Source organism: Clarias gariepinus, chromosome 22, assembly GCF_024256425.1.
Source record: "Clarias gariepinus isolate MV-2021 ecotype Netherlands chromosome 22, CGAR_prim_01v2, whole genome shotgun sequence".
In the NCBI taxonomy this organism is placed as follows: domain Eukaryota; kingdom Metazoa; phylum Chordata; class Actinopteri; order Siluriformes; family Clariidae; genus Clarias; species Clarias gariepinus.
The window spans coordinates 17,894,621-17,908,247 of NC_071121.1; the positions used below are offsets into that span (position 1 = coordinate 17,894,621).

Below are 13,627 nucleotides of genomic sequence, written 5' to 3' on the forward strand. Positions count from 1 at the left end.
AAAAATTTAATTGATCTTTAGGAGGTATGAGGTCTCCATTTGTTTTGCCCTGTTATGAGGAGAAACCCAGCCATGGTAATGTTACATTCATAATACCCATTTAATACAAAATATAAAAAATTCTTTCTAAATATTTATATAAAACTTACCCAGTTTGTGGATCATATCTGTGCAAATTGCTTTTTGAACTATGCAGACGTTGTACTGATCCCGTAAAAAAGTTTCCACCAACTTCCATTGTTCTGCAAAATAACTTATAAAAGGTTTTACATGAATGCTAGAAAAAAAAATACAAGCATATATTGATTTTGTGACTGTTTATGCCAAACAAACAATGAGAGGAGCAATACACATTAGATAAAAGAGTAGTAGCCCTAACCTTATAAGAAACACAATTAAAGCAAACTTACCGCAATGGTCACATTATGTGCTCTTTTCAGCCTTTATTGTATTTGGCAGTTCATCCTGTGTATTTGGCAGTACAAATACTGTCCTCTGTTGTATCATATCCAATTTTCTTTCGAGCTCCTTAAGATGCTGTAGAGTCTGTTGCTGACCGGTGCAAATGGCTTCCAGTTTGTTGGTGAGGTCCCGAGCTAAAGCATTTTGACCTGCAATCATTTGCTTACAGCCAGCTTTCCCCCTGTTTAGAATCACACCCTCTAACACCTTTCACTTACAACAGCCAACCATTTACATATAAAAGGCAGCAAGTAACCAGCAGTTCTCACAACTAGCTGTAATTTGCCATGGTTTCCCAGGTATGTTCATTGACTTGAGTTACATGGTTGTTTGTGGACATTTATGTTTTTTTGTAACCTGGGTCAGTTTTTACCTGTATACATCTGACAAACTTAAAATTAAGTGGGAGTTTATTATTTCCAAATACTTCCGGATTAGGCGCTTTTCATTCAGTGGTCTTTCCTAGACTTTATGCAGAATGGTGGGAAAAAACAAGGCAGTTAATGAGAGAAGGAAAACCAGGAAGATTGGTTTGAGCTGTCAGGCAGAATAATGAAACTTAAATAATAGATAACAGTGGTGAGCAGCAAGTATCTCAGCATGTACCACCCTTAAGATGCATTAGGTTTCACTCATGTCAGCCAAGAACAGGAATTTGAGGCTATTATGGGGACAGACTAAACTGTTCGAATTTGTTGTGTGTGAAAATTTCAGTTTCTAATTTAGCAGTTTCTGAAAAACTTAACCAGCCTGTCTGGTAAAAATAATATGCTGCAAAATCCTTGCACACTCGAGTATGTCATTAGATAGTCTTTTGCTTTGATTACAGATGTGGCATCATTTTGATAAGTTTATACAATGTTACAACATTTATTTCCTTTCAGAGTCGCATTAATTTCTCTCCAAGATCTTGTATAAAAATTATTTGAGAGTTGGACCACTGCATAACTTTGCTCTTACAATGCCACAGATCATGTGAAGATTCATACCCCCACCTTTCAAAATGTTAATATATACAGTATATATGCTATTATTAAAAATTATATTTAGATAAATATGTTTACTTTAATATTTTGTATATTTATATTAAATTATCTGAGTGTACACAACTTTTACCTTTCACGAACATCACTTAATTAACTCAGCATTAACCATTTATCACAAGTGGTGCTCGCTGCAAAGCCAAATGGGAGGAGCTGGAGCTCCAGCTCCCCCTCGCTAGATCTAGTGGGCGGGGCTTGAGACATCATTGGGCCAGGTAGATCGCCGCACAGTTAGAGTCCGTTCAAACTAGATGTACCTGTATCGCACGGTAAGAACACTGTACTTTAAAGATACACTGTAATTGAAATGTATATAAAATGTAAATCTTACATTTATCACTGTCTCGACATGACTATGATTGCTATGTTTTCACACCCTTGAACAGAAACGTTAATCAGTTTTTTTTTTCGCGTAACTAATGCTAGCATTCTCCCATCTCCCATGCTACATTTTAGCATGTGTAGTTTTTATAAACACCCAACAAAAATATAAACGCAACACCTTTGTTTCTGCTCCGTTTTTTCATGAGATGGACTTAAAGATCTAAAATTCATTCCAGAATATATACACAATATTACCATTTCTCTCAAACATTGTTCACAAATCAGTCTAAATGTGTGATAGTGAGCACTTCTGCTTTGCTGAGATAATCCATCCCACCTCACAGGTGTGCCACATCAAGATGCTGATCTGACATCATGAGTAGTGCACAGGTGTACCTTATACTGCCCACAATAAAATGCTAATTTTATTCTTTCTATGTTTTAGATTTTGTCATCATTAAGTGTGGTCTAAATCACCACATTTTCACTGCTGTTACTGTACATCAACAGTAATTAGACGTGACGTTTTAAAATGTGTAAAAATATTGCATCTGGACAACCACCATTCCTAGCATCAGCAGCACCACCACCATCTCCAGCATTAGCAGCACCTCCATCTCCAGCATCAGCGGCAGCACCTCCATCCCCAGCATCAGCAGCACCTCCATCTCCAGCATCAGCGGCAGCACCTCCATCCCCAGCATCAGTGGCACCATCACCATCCCCAGCAGCAGCACCTCCATCCCCAGCATCAGCAGCACTTCCATCCCCAGCATCAGCGGCAGCACCTCCATCCCCAGCATCAGCGGCAGCACCTCCATCCCCAGCATCAGCGGCAGCACCTCCATCCCCAGCATCAGTGGCACCATCACCATCCCCAGCAGCAGCACCTCCATCCCCAGCATCAGCAGCACTTCCATCCCCAGCATCAGCGGCAGCACCTCCATCCCCAGCATCAGCGGCAGCACCTCCATTCCCAGCATCAGTGGCACCACCTCCATCAGCAGCACCAGGACCACCTCCAGCATCGTCAGCAAAAAGAGTACGCGTCCGGCAGCAAGTCATGGTGACTTGCACACACTGTGGCATTAAAATAAATCAAAGGAACTTGCTGGTTCATATCAACCAAAGACATGGGCAAAGGGTAGACGTTATTACAGCAAAGCGGCATCTATCATGCCAATGCATTGATGCCAAAAATGGCATCTTTGCTGTTGATAAGTCATTTTTAAGCCATGTTACCCTATACAGGTTCAAAAAAAGACATGGGGTGCAAGCCAAAAAATAACCTGTGAACTGGATGAATGCAACACAAATGCTGAATTTGCAGTGAGGAGTGGAATTGTTCCTTATGTGCATTCATCTTAAGTCATTGCTTTTCTGTCCCCACTTAGACACAACACCCATCATTTTAGATGAGGAGGTACTGACAGAAATGGTTGCTTGTAGGTTTTTTGGGGATGCAAGGAAACAGAGCTGCTTAAACCAGTGAAAGGCAGCTACTGATGCAGGTGTTCCAGTTTCTGTTGAGGTGACTGTTGGAGGTCCAAAAAGTTCATTTCAGCATATGAGCCAAAAGTGTCATACAACAGCAGATTGGATAGGGTAATAGCAGCATATAATTAAAAAAAGAAGTTCTGGCACTGTCCCTGTGCCAAAGCAAGACAGTCATGTCTTCATAAATCAATCACAAAATGGCATCTTTTTAGTACTGACCGACATCTGTTCATGACTGCAGTAAGTGACATCAGGCCAGATCTAGCTGTGAATAATCAAGAGACAGATTGTGCATCCAAGGCAAAGCCAGGTGAAGATGAAGGACACGCATATCCTTCTGATGATGCAGGCCTTCGAAGGATGGTTCACTATTTAATGGAAAAAATAGCTCTTCCTGCCCAACTACCCCAGCATTTGGTTACTGGTTCCAAATCTTTGCAGGATTTTCCAAGGCAGTTGATACCAAAAGAAACATCATGCATGGACTGTGCAGGGGAACTTACTGAACCACTGCTCATAACAGCAGATGCCAAACTTATCACTTATACTGGTGTTGTAAATGGTGAGACATGTCAAAATATATAATCCGTATCATCTTAGCAATACCAATTTAAGATATGATTGACTGATGATTGAAAGCAATCAATAACAATATTGTAATTTTTTTTTCCTTTCATTTTTTAGGCTTTTCTACATACTGCAAGGCATGTCCTGACTGTGGGCTGATGTACAGACATCAAGAATGGAATGATGGAATTTACAATTTCAACGACCATATTCTCATCTCCCTTCATCTGTATATTGTACTACGCGAATCACTTCAGGTAAGAACACAGTTCAAGTTCAAGTTCAAGTAGGCTTTATTGTCATTACAACCATATACAGTTAGTACACAGTGAAACGAAACAACGTTCCTCCAGGACCAAGGTGCTACATGCAACATAAACTTACAACATAAATTAATATAGACACTAAACTAGCTAACCAAGAGGCCTAGTTAGCTTGCTAGCAGAGACAGGACAGAGAGACCTAACATAAATTACAACATAAATTAACAAAAACTAACTAGCTAAGTATAACATTTTTATAGACAACATAACATTTTTATAGACAACATAAAGTGCACGTGCAAATGTGCAAACAAGAGCAACAACAAAGTGACAGTGCGCAACCACGACATAACAGAACATAAAATATGGTGTTGAGGTAGTGGGTAAACATAAACATTCCTTAAACCAGCGGCAAGAATTGAGGAATTAGTGCAAAAAGTAGTCCAGTAATGATCATTGTGCAAAAGAGATAAACAGTGAAGCATTTACAGGTTGGTGTGTACGATAATTTGGTGGTGTAGGTCAGTGTGTCTGCACTTGTGTTGATTAGTCAGTCCAGTCCCAATATTTTGAGGTAGTTGAGTTAAGCTGTGTGATAATGTTTGTGTGTGTGTGTGTGTTTATCAGTTCAGTCCCTTTTTGTTGAGAAGACGGATGGCTTGTGGAAAAAAGCTGTTGCACAGTCTGGATGTGTGTGCCCGAATGCTTCGGTACCTTTTTCCAGATGGCAGGAGTGTGAAGTGTGTGTGTGAGAGGGGTGTGTCCGATCAGCCACAATGCTGGTGGCTTTGCGGATGCAGCGTGTGGTGTAGATGTCTTCAATAGAGGTGAGAGAGACCCTGATGATCTTCTCCGCTGTCCTAACTATCCGCTGTAGGGTTTACTGTTTTACTGTTTTACTGTTCTTATTTTTTTAATGTGTGCCTTACTATGTTTTATACTTTCTCACCATTCTGTAAGCTGCGCAATTGAAGTCCTTCAGCAAACAGAAAATAAGACCTTCCCTAAAAAAGACACAATACTCCATGCCTACATGCACATGCACTCCATGCCTACATGCACTTTGGAGCCATGACCTCACACAACTACTTGTATTCCTGTTACAAGTGTGGATACTATTCACCAGTGGTGGTCATGGACCTTCACAGAAAGGGTGTATTCAATATGCCTGGTAAGTAACAGAACAAACAGTTTTTGATGAATAAAAGAAAAATGACAATAGTTTTTAATACCTTGCTTAAATCTGCAGTAAGTGACATGGAGGCTCCACCAGCACACTTTGATGGCACTGTCGATATCAAGCTATTTTGGGACTCTGTGATGTCTGAAATCATTTGCTGTGGCTTACTCCCCTGTAAGTAAGCCACTTACTTACTTGTGTCTGTTCACTTAAAATATAGGGCTTGTCTGTTCCACCCCTAGAATATAGTGATAGTATTGTGATATAGACTTTGCATGTTAATATTATTGTTTAATCACAATTGTGAACTATAGCAGGATTCTTAATTGAAGTAAATTTGAGCTGCTTGTTTTTTTTATTTATATATATTTTTTATTTTCAAGGTGGCCGAAAGAACCCTTTTGTGGTTGTTCCATATTATAACAACTGGGCTCCTTGGATTGGACCAAAAACTAGAAGGGATGACATAGTTTTTAACACAGAACATGAAAAGTTCCATGCACCAAGACAGGCTACAGAAATGGCAGATCTACAAATGACAGAGGAGAGGCTCCAAGATGCACTAATTAATCTCAAGGTAATGACTTGTCACACTGATTATTAATTCATTGTGTTTGCATTAAGCTAAATTTTTTTTTGTTAAAATAATAGGTGGACATGATTAGAAAACTGTGTAAGCAATGTGGCCTGGACTCAAAAGGCTCAAAAATGGACCTTATCCTAAGACTGCGGGATGAAATGAAGAACAGGTCATCTTATGACAAGATCTTCGAGAAGGTATGGGGAGCTTCTGGTAAGCTGCAACTTTCACTGTTCAATTAGATCTGTAGTTGCATCTGTTTACTCCACAGTGTTAAATAGTTGTTGTTTTTTTCTGCCAGGAGAATGTAATGTGAAAACGCAATTATGCATTTTTCATAGGTGGTTGGGCAGTTGTTATGTGCCCCTGTGCAGTGGTGTACTCCATTAAATTTAATTTAAGAGCAGAGAGTCCCAGAGACTATGCTGACATTTTGCTTAGCTGGAAGCACTTTCCAAACATAGCCATATATGATTTTGCAAGAGGACTGGCAACACATACTAAATTGAGGGAGCCTGAAAAATTGCCATTTAGTCCACATGAGGGGCGGCTGGCCGAAGCAACCACAGAGAATGTGCAGCTGGCTGGTGAGGGAAAGCTAAAAGTCAATTTACCTTGGCTCAAAACAAAGAAAACAGGTACAGACGTTAACTGCCACCCAATCACCGGGTCATCTGACCACTACACTCTGTATGATATTTTCCATAAGAGGAATACAAAGGATACTAGAGATGCCCTTCGGAGGATTGGACTTGTCCCAGAACTGGCTGGCTGGGTTAACAGCCAGTGTGCAGAACAATTATTTGCAGACATGAGGAAAAACAATTATTTTTTGAATACCCTCACACCCTCTCAGCACATCTTCATGATACGGAACATACTACACCACTACAACACAAAATGCGATATTAAAACTAAAACCAGCATCCAGAAAGTAGTGGGCAAAGATGTTCAACTGCAGTTGGATCACAACTGTCAGATAGTAATGGATAAATAAAGGAAGCTATTTATTTTGTCAGTTGATTAACATTGAGTGGTCATCTGTATTATCTTCTAATCGGTACTGTTGCGGTTTTGTTATCTTTGTTTACTACAGCCACAGCTGCACAGATACCAGAAGAAGCAGAAGAAAGAGTAAAATCAGGTGAGTGACAGAAAACTAGGTCTAAGTAAAAAACCAATAATATATCTAAATTTAACAGTATGGATATTTTTTATCTTTTGGAATATTTTATGATGCTTCATGTTTTCTTCTGCTCCTGTTTTCACATTAGGAGTTTAAATAAATAAAAAAAAAATGTTACACTTGTGATTGTACACTTTTCTAACCTTCTTCTGCTACTGTATAAACAAGCTTTACTAAGACCATAAAAATTCACTTACAAATATGGATTTTCTCTTAAGACTGCCCTAGACCACCTCACCTAGTTCAAAGTGTAACAACAAGCCAGACAGATGAACAAGCAGACACGAGGATATGGGATGTTGAGTATCTCCCAGCACAACAGAATTTGGTAATTTATTCATATTGCAATGGTTGTCTTGAGTATTTTTTATCTGGATTACTGTTCGAATTACATAACAATGTTTATTTCATTTTATCAGATGGCTTATGTCTTGGATAGAGCCAAAGATCCAAGTGAGGATTTACTTCAGCTAAGCCCAGCCCAAACATTATACAGAAGTGACTTTTGGTCTTTGGCCTTAATGAGTTAGAGACAACGGTAAATGTCCATTCATAGGCATTATTTTGCTGTTGACAGGGTTGATATGAATGCAACTTTACTAATATTCATCCATTCTTTTTATCAGATTGCTCATCAGAGCTTTCAGCTCATAGCTGCACTTGCAGCTTCACATGTCAGTTTGATGGCTTTTGTTCTGTTTAGTATTTCAGGGGATATGAAAAATGTTTAACGTCAATGTTTAGGGCAAAGATGTGTTTGCTGTCAACAGTTATGTGGTGGTCACATGGTTGCCCCCATATAACAATGATTCTCGGCCAACTTTACCTGTTAGTATCCTTTAAAATTTGTGGCACACAGTTTAATGATTTGCTTATTTTGCAATATGAATAGTTAGTGCAAGAAATCAATAATCATATATAGGATATTAATCATCACAACTGTGGTTTACCATGATTCTCACAGGATAATGCTGCAACCAAGGACTTTATTTTACTTCCCTCACTAGAGTCAGGGCACTGGATTATATGTGTTAAGTTACATTTTTCCATATGTTAGCCTGCTATGCATAATGTAATTTTGTACTTTTTGGTTGTTACATGGTCATAATTACACAAGTGTGCATTATGAGAAACAAACCAGACATTTCATGTTGTAGAGTGTATGTTTGTTGGTAGCCTATTATCCAAACTTTGAAAGTAATTTTGAGGTCAGGTTTGCAGCACATCATCATACTTTGTTTAAAACAAGATGTTAAGTTACATTAATGGAAGGAAGTTATTTTTTTACAACAGTAAAGTCAAAATCAAAATCTGGCACTCATCAACCCCCTATAAAAGCCTTCATGGATGACCTCACAGTGACTACAAACTCTGTTCCAGGCTGTAGATGGCTACTCCAGGGGCTAGAAAGACTCATCTCTTGGGCGAGGATGAGCTTCAAGCCTGTCAAATGCAGGTCTCTGGTCCTGAAGAAAGGCAGAGTGGTTGATCGGTTCCGCTTTACCATAGGAGGGACACCAATTCCATCGGTGATGGAAAAACCTGTCAAGAGCCTGGGCAAGGTTTTCAATAGCTCCCTAAGAGATACAGACGCACTACAGCAAATCAGGGCTGATTTGACAATATGGCTTGCAGCAATAGACAAGTCGGGGCTACCAGGAAAATTTAAAACCTGGATCTATCAATATGGAGTTCTGCCAAGGATTCTTTGGCCCCTACTTGTCTACGAGGTGCCCATGTCCATTCTGGAGACGCTGGAACGCACCATCAGCAAGTTCCTCCGGAGGTGGCTTGGGCTCCCTCGATCTCTTAGCAGCATTGCCCTGTATGGCCATTCCACCATTCTGCAGCTTCCCATCAGCGGCCTGTCAGAAAAGTTCAAGGTCACACGCGCCAGGGAGTTGATGATGTACCGGGACTCCTCAGACACAAAGGTTGCTTCCGCAGAAATCCTGGTGAAAACCGGAAGAAAGTGGAAGGCACAGGAAGCCGTCAGCAGAGCTGAGGCACGGTTGCAGCATAACGTCCTGGTTGGTAACACTGCAGTGGGCGAGCAGGACTAGGCAGCTTTCCCAAACCCCGCTACGATAAGGCGAGAGGAAGGGAGAAACGCCAAATGGTGCAGGACGAGGTAAGAGCAGAGGTGGAAGAAGTTCGCAGGATCAAGATGGTGGCCATGTACCAGCAAGGCGCCTGGACAAGGTGGGAGCACGCCGAACAGCGTAAAATCACCTGGTCAGAGCTCTGGAGATGCGAACCCCAGCACATCAAGTTCCTGATACAATCCGTGTACGATGTTCTTCCAAGTCCAACCAATTTACTGCGTTGGGGCTTATCTGACACCGCTGCATGCCAGTTATGCAAAAAGAGGGGCACACTGGAGCACATCCTCAGCTGCTGTCCGAAGGCCTTGGGGGAAGGGCGGTACCGCTGGTGTCACGACCAGGTACTTAGGGCTCTGGCAGACATAGTCAGCACGGCAATCACCAATTGCAAATACCAACACACCTCCAAGCAGTCCATCACCTTCGTCAGAGCTGGGCAGAAGTTACAACAATGGCCAAGTCCACCTGGAGGGCTTCTCAACACCGCTCAAGACTGGAAACTCCAAGCCGACCTGGGGAGACAACTCAAGTTCCCAGAATACATCTTGACCACTTCATTGCGCCCAGACATGGTGTTAACATCTGACGCATCAAAGCAAGTGGTCTTGGTTGAGCTTACTATCCCTTGGGAAGACAGATTAGAGGAGGCCCATGAGCGTAAGAAGGCCAAATACGCTGAGATAGTGGTGGAATGCCGTAACAAAGGCTGGAAAGCTCGCTGCGAGCCAGTGGAGGTTGGGTGCCGGGGCTTCGCTGGTCAGTCATTACCCCGCATGCTTAAACTCCTTGGAATAAAAGGGCAGCTATGCAGAAGAGCCATCAATACCATCATAGAGGCTGCTGAGAAGGCCTCAAGATGGTTATGGATCCGGAGGGGGGATCCGTGGAGTAGTGGGCCACTTGGACACAAGTTGGGGACTGATCACCTCCGGCTGGGTCGCCCGAGCGAGGGTGTTTGATGATCAAAGACCCGAAACATCCTATGACCTCAGGTTCATCACTGATGATGTGTCCAAGTAGCACCTTGTGGTTTCTAATGTCATTTTCTTTTACATATCCTTAAGCCAAAGTCAAGGAAGATTTTATTTTTTGACTTCATGAACCCTGGAGACTTTGGACATGGAAGGTTACATTCAGATTTTCAGATTTTTACCAGAGAATAGCACATTTCAAGTTCTACTGTTCTGTGTTCAAACTAATAACATGCATGTGTTTGGAGTTCATACTAAAACAAATGAATGTCTGTGTTCTTATACAAACCAGCTTTTATTATGTAATAGTCTTTTCCACATTTAAAATGAACTGGCTATAAAATTGTGTTTTTTTTTTACAGGTTTGGAGAGTGATGGAATAGTACTTTCATTCGACTTCATGAACTGAAATGTGTAGCGCATTATAAAATGTATGGTGGATCTGTTTAAGCTCATATTTTTATGTTTCAGCCAGTTATGGTTTTCAGTATTATCTAAATATAATTTAATCATGGTAAAACACAAACCCCTGGCTCTAACATGAAGCTCCAACATTTTTATTGCAATATGGTCAAATACATCTTTGTTTACATGTGACTGCCTGTAATTCCTTTAGAAAGCTGGCAAGTCACATTTCACCTGGCCACTGGAACATGTCTGTACTGGCAGATTTTGAGGTACAGCTTTTTAACTTCTTTGCTTATGAACTTTTCATATCTGTAGTTGAGTGTTAAAAAAGAATGCAGTGCACAGATGTCACAAATAACCTGCTATGGGTGAACTGAGTTCAAAGTGCACTTTTTTAAACAAAACTATAAACAAAGACAAAACAAAACAAAAACATTTACCGGACATGACAGCTATATAATGTATTTATTGAATATGGTCTAATTGTAAATTGTCTAAAATTTACAGGATGCCCCTCTTCAGCTTGGAGGAATTGATTGTGGGGTATTCATGTTGATGGTAAGTGGTCTTATAATTGCTATGCAGTTGTGTTTGTGTGCTAAACTCCACATTTGTTAATAAAGTTTTGTTTTTGTTTTTTAGTATGCACTCCATGTTATGCTCTCAAAGCTATTTGATTTTGCTACGGTGAGTTTGCATCAATTTATGGTTATTTATGAAGCAAAAAGGACGGTGAGAACATTAAAAAAAAGACTAAGCCTTCCAATTGCTATCTTTTATCAGTCTGACATGCCTATAATCAGAAAGTTGTGGTGCTATCAGTTAAGTCAGACATTTCCTCTGACAAGGTATGGTACTGATAATCATACTTTTGATTTAAACATCCATACTGTGGATTTCCAGTGTGCAGACAGTATATAAACAATGCATGCCTAAAACCATGCCTAATGTTTGTCACTTGCCACAGTCAAGTCCAACAACTAGTCACCCAGGAACAACTACCAAATCCAGATAACATGATGGAAGTCACTCCAGCTGAGTCAGATAGCATGGAGATCACCCCAACCACAGGAATCTATGTATGTAGTCACAATGTTTATGTGTTGCTTGAATCGTTTATGCATTTACCTTTTCTGTTTTATGTAGATGTTTATAAGCAGAACTTCACTAATTGCATTATTATTATTGCACACAGGACTCAGCGGCGATGAAAAACATTTTGCTGGCCTGTAAGTGGGTGGAGGAGAACCAACACCAATTTGCTGGGAAGATTGAACTGCCAAAGATGAAGATGAAGGAGGAAGATGCATTGTTGGCTATCACAATGTAAGACTTGTTCCTAAAAAACATGTTTTATGAAGGTGAAAGGGATGAAGAAGAAATTTGGGCTCCCTTTCTTTTTACTTTTCAGAGAGTCGAGGACATGGACATTTTCTTGCAGGAAATACGAGACAAAAGAGACATCTGTGTGTCTTGTTTACACAACCCTCACTTGTGAATGTACTAGTGGGGTACTGTAATGTAATTATTGATTTTTGTTTTGTAAAATTTCTTTAATATTTTGTGTGAAAAATTAGTGTTGTGTTCTTAAAATATATTTATTTATTTTAATATAGTTATACCATTAAATTTTGTGTAAAAAGAAGTGTTGTGTTTTTGAAATATATTTATTTATTTTAATATATTTGTAAGGGACCACCACCAGAGGTCGCTGTTTTTTAGTTGTAGTTTTTGTTGGCTGACTCAGTTTCCCAGCAGGCACCTCGGTCAGGTGATGCGAGTGCACACCTGAGCCGAGGTAGCCATTAATCTATCTATAAATAGCTGTTTAGTCTGGGAAACTGGGTCAAGCATTTTTGGTTTAACCACTGTCATTTGTGTGGGCATTTTGTTTTGTTTTGTTCTTTTTTCAGTTTATATTTTGATTTAAGTTGTGTTGACTTGGGCTCTCATATTGGCAATGTTTCTGTGTATGTTCTGTGTTAGTGGAGCTGATTCAGCCCTGTCTTCAGTGTATGTAAGTACGGTGGTTTTTGTCCTCCTGTTTCTTGTGTGTTTAGCTAGAGCCAGGTAAGTAGCTAGGTGTGTGTTTGGCTAGAAGTGTGTGTAGCTAAAATCTGGGTTGAGCTAACTAGCATGCTTCTAGCCATAGCCCCTTTGTGTCTCTAGCTATTCTGTGTGTCCTGCCTCCCTAGTGTCCCAGTGAACCCAGCCTTTGAGGGTCCCCTAGGCTAGCCACTGGGTATCCTCTGTCTGTGTTTCTGTGCCCTAATTCCCTAGTGTGTGTTGAGCTATCAGGTAAGTGTACCTTAGTGCATGTTGGGGCTGAAGACATGTTTAGCTAGGTGTATGTGTAGCTGACTGCCATGGTTAAGAGCAATCTTAACCGTGTTGAGCTATCAGGTAAGTGTACCTTAGTGCATGTTGGGGCTGAAGACATGTTTAGCTAGGTGTATGTGTAGCTGACTGCCATGGTTAAGAGCAATCTTAACCATGTTTAGCTAAAAGCCATGCCTAGCTGACTGCCATGTCTTTAGCCCTAGTCCCATCTCTCTCCTGTCTCCCCTAGTCTCTACGTGTCTCCCCTAGTGTCCAGTTTCGGCTCCACGCATAGTTTGTGTGTCCCGTTACGTGTTCGTCCTCCTTCTGCCTGTGCTACGCCACAGGACGTGTGTTCTTCCTTCTGCCAGAGAGCCCCTGTTAGCACAAAGTTATTAAGTATTGTTTGAGTTTGATGGTTTCTTTTGTTTATTGAGTTTTTACTTATACTTTTGTGTTTACTGTTCATTAAAGACTTTTATTTTTTTGAGATTTTATCTAAATTTAAGATTTATTTGTCATGCACACTCGAAACGCGACCGGCACTAGGACCCGGAAGTGAAGCGGTCGCGAACCAGGAAGTATAAAAGGAGTAAACAAACCATAGCATCTTGCTCAGTCATTGAGTTTTGGCCCATGTCTCGTCGGAATCGTTCGTCGAATCGTGAGTACTCACTTTATTGGTCTTGCTTTCTGATTGAGTGTGCATTTATAGGACGCGG

General features: G+C 40.6%; 2 long non-coding RNA genes and 1 pseudogene across 2 annotated transcripts; all 3 read left to right on the forward strand.

Moving 5' to 3' along the window:
- The first annotated feature begins 5,835 nt into the window (after positions 1–5,835).
- Positions 5,836–7,060, forward strand: LOC128510878 (uncharacterized). Its single transcript, XR_008356140.1, has 3 exons — positions 5,836–5,913; positions 5,988–6,113; positions 7,013–7,060. It is a non-coding gene; the product is annotated as an uncharacterized LOC128510878 (long non-coding RNA).
- A 1,307-nt stretch (positions 7,061–8,367) lies between these two features.
- On the forward strand, positions 8,368–10,166 carry LOC128510349 (uncharacterized; annotated as a pseudogene).
- A 562-nt stretch (positions 10,167–10,728) lies between these two features.
- Positions 10,729–12,105, forward strand: LOC128510877 (uncharacterized). The gene is made up of 3 exons (XR_008356139.1): positions 10,729–10,855; positions 11,554–11,665; positions 11,782–12,105. It is a non-coding gene; the product is annotated as an uncharacterized LOC128510877 (long non-coding RNA).
- Positions 12,106–13,627: the final 1,522 nt, after the last annotated feature.